Source organism: Symphalangus syndactylus, chromosome 16 (assembly GCF_028878055.3).
Source record: "Symphalangus syndactylus isolate Jambi chromosome 16, NHGRI_mSymSyn1-v2.1_pri, whole genome shotgun sequence".
In the NCBI taxonomy this organism is placed as follows: Eukaryota; Metazoa; Chordata; class Mammalia; order Primates; family Hylobatidae; genus Symphalangus; species Symphalangus syndactylus.
The window spans coordinates 53,105,181-53,112,064 of record NC_072438.2 but is presented as its reverse complement, the minus strand read 5'-3'; the positions used below and the strand labels follow the sequence as shown (position 1 = coordinate 53,112,064).

The 6,884-nt window shown below is 33.7% G+C and overlaps 1 non-coding gene across 1 annotated transcript; it reads left to right on the top strand.

Moving 5' to 3' along the window:
• Nucleotides 1-1,329: 1,329 nt before the first annotated feature.
• On the top strand, nt 1,330-1,436 carry LOC129465127 (U6 spliceosomal RNA). The gene has a single exon (XR_008651895.1). It is a non-coding gene; the product is annotated as a U6 spliceosomal RNA (small nuclear RNA).
• Nucleotides 1,437-6,884: the final 5,448 nt, after the last annotated feature.

Genomic DNA, 6,884 nt, shown 5'->3' with positions numbered 1-6,884 from the left:
ATGGTAATTTTATACACGAATATGTTAATTTCACCTACATTTTCCAACTTATTTTTATTAATATCATCTTTTACCTTTTAAGTGTCTATAGAATCTATAGTGTTGCATCATTCTTATTCTTAATATTTTTTGTGTTGTCTCTATTTGTCATGATAAATCTCACTAGAGATTTAACAGCATATTTATCTTTTCAAAGAACCTTAGTTTTGGCATTGTGGACACATCTCCATTGTATTTTTATTTTCCATTTTATTAATTTATCTTCCTATCTTTATTACTATCTTTTTTCTGCATTCCTTTCAGGTTTGTTTGTTTGTTTGTTTTTGAGAGAGAGTTTCGCTCTGTCCCCCAGGCTAGAGTGCAATGGCGCGATCTCGGCTCACTGCAAGCTACACCTCCGGGGTTCACAACATTCTCCTGCCTCAGCCTCCTGAGTAGCTGGGACTACAGGCGCCCGGCTAATTTTCTGTATTTTTAGTAGAGACAGGGTTTCACCGTGTTAGCCAGGATGGTCTCGATCTCCTGACCTCGTGATCCACCCTCCTTGGCCTCCCAAAGTGTGGGATTACAGGAGTGAGCCACCGCACCCCGCCCATTCTTTTAAGTTTTAAAGTCCAATGCTGTATTTTCTTTTCCCTCTTATTCTAGAGGTAAAGTACTTTTTGGTCCTGAATCCGAACCTAGGATGTTTACCACAGCCTCTGATTCTTAGTGGATGCTGGACTACAGTTTTTGACTTTGCTGTACATGAATCTGTCAAATGCTTTGTTTGACTTCTCAGCTTCTCAGTAATCTGTGTAATTGGCATTTGCCTTTAGGAATAATATGGCCTCAACTTCACAATTTCCTTCCATAGTCTTCACTTCTCTCCCAGACCTTGGCCTTGTAATTCCTCTCTGTCTTGAGAGTTATTTGGTATCACAAAACAGATTTGTTTTTTGTTCCAGATTTTTCTGGTTCTTCTCAGCAATGATATGGAAATAAACAAATGGATGTATCGTTATGAAAAAAATTTTGGTAAAGTTTTAACCGGTTTTTAAGACAGCTAATATTCTAAATGTCTTGAATATACTGTAACTGTTATTACCAATTTAAATTTTACGGATTGTTTTTAAGTGGAAACTCCTTTACTCACAATGAATTAGCTTTTCATAATACTTAAAAACTCAATAGTTAATTGCAAAGACTTATTTTCACTAATATAATTCTGAAAAATTTTCAAAATATTACATTTAGGATTTCTAAATGCTGATTTTAAAATTGTTTCTTTGAAAAGAAACAGACTCTTACCATAATTTCTGCAAAAATATTTTAATAATTCAGAAATAAATGCTCACTTTGGCAACACATATACTGAAATTGGAATAATACAGGGAAGATTATCATGGCCCCTCTCCAAGGATGACAAGCAAATTCATGAGGCCTTCATGTTTTTTAAGTCCTCAAAGCAATGGCAGCAAAAACAAAAAGTAAGACAAGTGAGACCTAATTAAACTTCTGCACAGCAAAAGAAATTATCAACAGAGTGAACAGACAACTTACAGATGGGAGAAAATATTTAAAAAACCATGTATTCAACAAAGATCTAATAGCCAGAATCTATAAGAAACTTAAACAAATTGACAAACAAAAAACAAATAACCTCATTAAAAATGGGCAAAAAACATGGACAGACACACAACAAACATGTGAAAAAATGCTAAACATCACTAACCATCAGAAAAATGTAAATCAAAACCAAAATGAGACACCATCTCACACCGGTCAAAAGGGTTATTACTAAAAAGCCAAGAAACAACAGTTGCTGGTGAGGTTGGTAAGAAAAGAGAATGCTTATATACTGTTGGTAGGAATGTAAATTATTTCAGCTACTGTGGAAAGCAGTTTGGAAATTTCTCAAAGAATTTCAAGCAGAACTACTGATATGGTTAAACTTTGTGTCCCCACCCAAATCTCATCTTGAATTGTAATCCCCATAATCCCCACATGTCAAGGGCAGGACCTTGTGGGAAGTGATTGGATCATGGGGGTGGTTTCTCCCATGCTGTTCTCATGATAGTGGGTGAGTTCTCACAAAATCTAATGGCTTATTACTATTTTTTGAGATGGAGTTTCACTCAGTTGCCAGTTAGAGTGCAGTGCAATGATCTCGGCTCACTGCAGCTTCTGCCTTCCAGATTCAAGCAATTCTCCTGCCTCAGCTTCCTGAGTAGCTGGAATTACAGTCATGTGCCACCACGCCCTGCTAATTTTTGTATTTTTAATAGAGATAGGGTTTCACCATGTTGACCAGACCGGTCTTGAACCCCTTACCTCAAGTGATCCACCTGCCTCAGCCTCCCAAACCGCTGGCATTACAGGCATGAGCCACTGTGCCCAGCCAATCTGATAGCTTTATAAGGGGCTCTTCCCCCTTTGTTTTTTCACCCATCTTCCTGCTGCCATGTGAAGAAGTTCCATGCCTGCTTCCCCTTCCACCCTGATTGTAAGCTTTTTGAGGCCTCCCCAGCTATGCAGAACTGTGAGTCAATTAAACCTCCTTTCTTTATAAATTACCAAGTCTCAGGCAGTTCTTTATAGAAGTATGAAAATGGACAAATACAACTACCATTTGACCCAGCAATCTCCTTACTGGGTATATACCAAAAGGAATATAAATTATTCTACCATAAAGACATGCACATATGTTCATTGCAGCACTATTCACAATAACAAAGACAAGGAGTCATGGTGGATTGGATAAAGGAAATGTGGTACATACATACCAGGAAATACTACATACACATAAAAAAGAATGAAATCTTGTTCTTTGCAAGCAAAATGAATGAAGCTAGTGGCCATTTTCCTAAGTAAATTAACACAGAAACAAAAAACTAAATACCACACGTTCTCATTTATAAATGGAAGCTAAACATTGGGTACTCATGGATATAAAGATGGCACCAACAGATGCTCGAGACTACTAGACGGAGGAGGGAGGTGTGAGTGGGAATCACTGAAAAATTACCTATTGAGTACTATGCTGACTATCTTGGTGATAGGATGCGTCATACCCTCAACCTCAGCGTCATGCAATATACCCATGTAAAAAACCTGCACGTGTACCCTCTGAATCTAAAATAAAATTTAAAAGTATTTTTAAAAACAAAAAATATATACTATAAATAAATATAACTTGATGAAGACTAAATTCTTCTATACCAATTTACCTGAGAAAATATTTGAGAGAGATCACTTATACAGTGATGAAATTAATTTTTAAGATTATTTCACTTTTATTATCATTTTTTTCTAACTTCCAAACTGAGGTTAAGAGAGAATAAGTGACTTCCATATGTCACACAGCAAATAAATAACAGAGGTGAAACATGCCTCTCTTGACTTCTTCAAACATTCTCAACTGTCTCATTACCTTCCCCACACCTTTAATGCTATGTTCCTGGCTAGTCACTATGATTTCCCATCCTTGTAGTTGATAATGACATTTGTTGAAAAGGAAAGCAATGATTATTTTCTGAACTTCTTCACTTCCTAACTTCACAGTCTGATCCGTTAAGCATCATTCATATTTCAGGTTTTTGGAATTTCGTCAAAATCAAACAGACAAACAAATAACAAATAACTTAAATCAATAAGTCAATATATTAAAATTAGAGAATGGATTTTTGCTTTGGCTGAAATGTTGAACAAATTTTTTTCAGAATTACATTCTAAGTTCAATACTATGTAATAACTCTCTTCAAATTGTTTAATTTAAAAACAACTTGAAAATAATTTAAAAATATTATGTGATTTTTATTCAAAAATATGTAGTATTTATGTGCAAACTACATTTATACCTTTTTAAAATTTGTGTAAGCACAGCATAAAGCTTTATGACTGTCTTTTCTTTCTAGTTGCCACTTACTTTTCTTTTGTTAAATACGTATAATTTGTTTTGCTATAAATAGTCTATCTTTTGAGCCCAGCCAATATGGTATCTGATTATGGCTCTGACATCAATCAGCAGTGCACTTCTCTGAAGGAAGTGGTGTAGTCTATGTGTAATTCATATTTCGTTTGTGGTGCATGAGTGCCTATACAGTAATTAAAGCAAGCAGCTAGTGAAATCATGGGTTATTAGGAGGAAATGCTTGTGATTAGAATAAAAGATGATTGTTGCATTAATATTTCAGATGGCAGAGTCTGTACGAAGCGATGCTATTTCTGAAAGGACTTGGGGATTCTGCCCTTTGGGTGCATGTGCTCATTCCAAACCCCATAACTAAAAACCTAACTACATTAATCCAAGTGAGCCTGACGACTTGAGATTCACTGGATGTACAGAGAAGTAAATTGTAGAGTATAATACAGGAAGAGGACAGTGAAGTCAATAAATATTGAGCATTTCCATCTATATGTAAAGCAACACACTATTTGCTACAGATTAGAGACAGAGATGTAGAATTCTCTGCCTGACCTCAGAGAGCCTCTATTAGCTGGGGAACAAGACCATGTACATGGTTGTAACTGAATATCACAGTATAATACTGTTATTAATTTTATATTGCTGCTATAACAAGTTACCACCAACATAGTGGCTTAAAACAACTCAAATGATGATCTTATAGTTACATAGCTTTGAAGCCTCACACAGTTCTCTCCAGGCTAAAATCAAGATGTCTGTAGGGCTGCATTTCTTTTTGGAAGCTCTAGGGAAGAATTTATTCCCTTGCCTTTTCCAGTTTCCACAAACTGTCCACATTATTTTCCTAGAGTTTCCTTCTTCTAACTTCAAAGACAGCAATATCAAATTTCTATCTGACATGTCTTTTATTATCTTATCTCCATCTGAAGCCAAAAGGAAATGGTTATCCACTTTAAAGGGCTCATATGATGACATTGGGTCCACCTGGATACTTCAAGATAATCTCTCTACCTGAGTGTTCTCAAACTTACTCATATCTAAAGAGTCCCTTTTGACATGTAAGGTAATCTATTCACAAGTTCTGGAAATTAGGGCATGGATATTTTGCGGGGAGGGCATTATTCAGCCTACCATAAATATTGAAAGGATAGCTTAAAAATAAAGTTTAAATTAAGATTTAGAGAAAGGGAGAAAGACATCATTGTGAGCAAAATGCTAGGATAAAGGTTCATCAAGATAAGTTCATCTTTGAAAAGTAGACTATTTGCTTCTTGATATTTTCTTCTCCTTTTGAATCAATTTTACTTTTAGAAAATCGATTATTTCAAGATTTTATGTTATTACCATGAATAACAATATTATTTATATTATCTCAATTTATCCTCAAAATAACACTATTAGAGACATATTAGTGTTATCCCTGTTTATGTAGATGAGGAAAAACTAGGTTAAGTACATTGCCTCAGATCACATATATTGTACATATAGAAATTAGAATTCAACCTCACATAATTGACACCTGTGCCCACAAACTTAACCACCATAATCTACACTTCTTATTTTACATTTTCTTTCAAATTTCTAATATTTTATTGGGGTATTTTTTAATCAGATTTTTCCAAGAGGTGTATATTGCATTTAACACTTTATATTTTGCCACTTTTATATGTTATTTTCAAATATACTGATTTCTCCTTTTATAATATTCTTATTAATTTTTTTCAAAATTTATTTTTCTTTTAATATTTGATCTTAGATCCTTAATTATTTTCTTCAAAAAGCTATAAGGTATGAAGTTAATTTCTGAGTTAATTATGGCTTGACCAAATCTCACAAATATTAAAAGGCAGTGTTTTTATTTTAATTATTTTAAGATAGTTTGTAATTGAATTTATGAAGTTTTCTCTCATGATTATTCACGATTACTACAGAAAAATAAAAATCAAGAAAGCAAAAAGAAAATCAACAATCTTGTATCTGGATATCTAGAGATCTTAAAACAGTTTGGCTAGTTGTTTGAATAGCAGCTTTTAGGATTTTGGGAGGAAGTGGATGTATGTTTACAAAAACAAGATCACATTGAAACTTTCTAACATTTGACTTTTCTTGCAGAAATAATTGAAGGGTATGTTACTATGTTAACAAACTATCTTTTTGAATCATCATTTTTGCTAATTGTATAGAAGGCCTTTGATGTGGATGTTATTTTTAAGTAATTCTCTATAGTGAGACTATGTTTTTCCAACTTTGTATTGCTATAAACAACGAAGTAATGAACATTTATATACTTGTAGCTCTATCAATCTATTAATCCATCATCTATTCATTCTCTCCTTGTATCTATTATTACTTGTCTTTCTGTTTGATTACATCATTTGCAAGGTAACATAGTGTATTGTTAAGCATGTGAGTTTTGGCCTCAGTTTTCCTGGAATTGAATCTCTTCTCTAGCACTCACTCAAAAGGTAAGTTCGAGTTAATCATTTAACCCTTCTGTGTCTCGATTTCCTCATATATAGCTAAGTAATAGTATTGACTTATCGACCTCATGGCATTGTGGTAAAGATTAAATATATTTAAAACATATAACATATTCACATTATATGGTAATATGGGACTGCTAACATTATATGATTTCAACTCAGAAGATGTTTAAAAGATGACTTCTCCTAAAAAGAGCTTCTCATTTTTGAAAAAAAAACAGCATTAGAGTTCAAGGTATTTTTTTCTTTCATGATTTTAGACATTGAATCAGAAGAGCAGTTCTAAGGTAATATTTTCTATAACAGAGAAGGAAGAGATGGAATATTTTACCACATTGGAAATAACAGAAAAAGCAGTAAAATGAAAATCTAGACATAGCTCATTAATAGTCTATATATATCTCTCTAATTTTTCTGTTGTTTTCAACCCAGTTAGTGCCCATATTGTACTATGTATATAATGTCATCTTATGGAGTCATTTCAACTCTCTTTG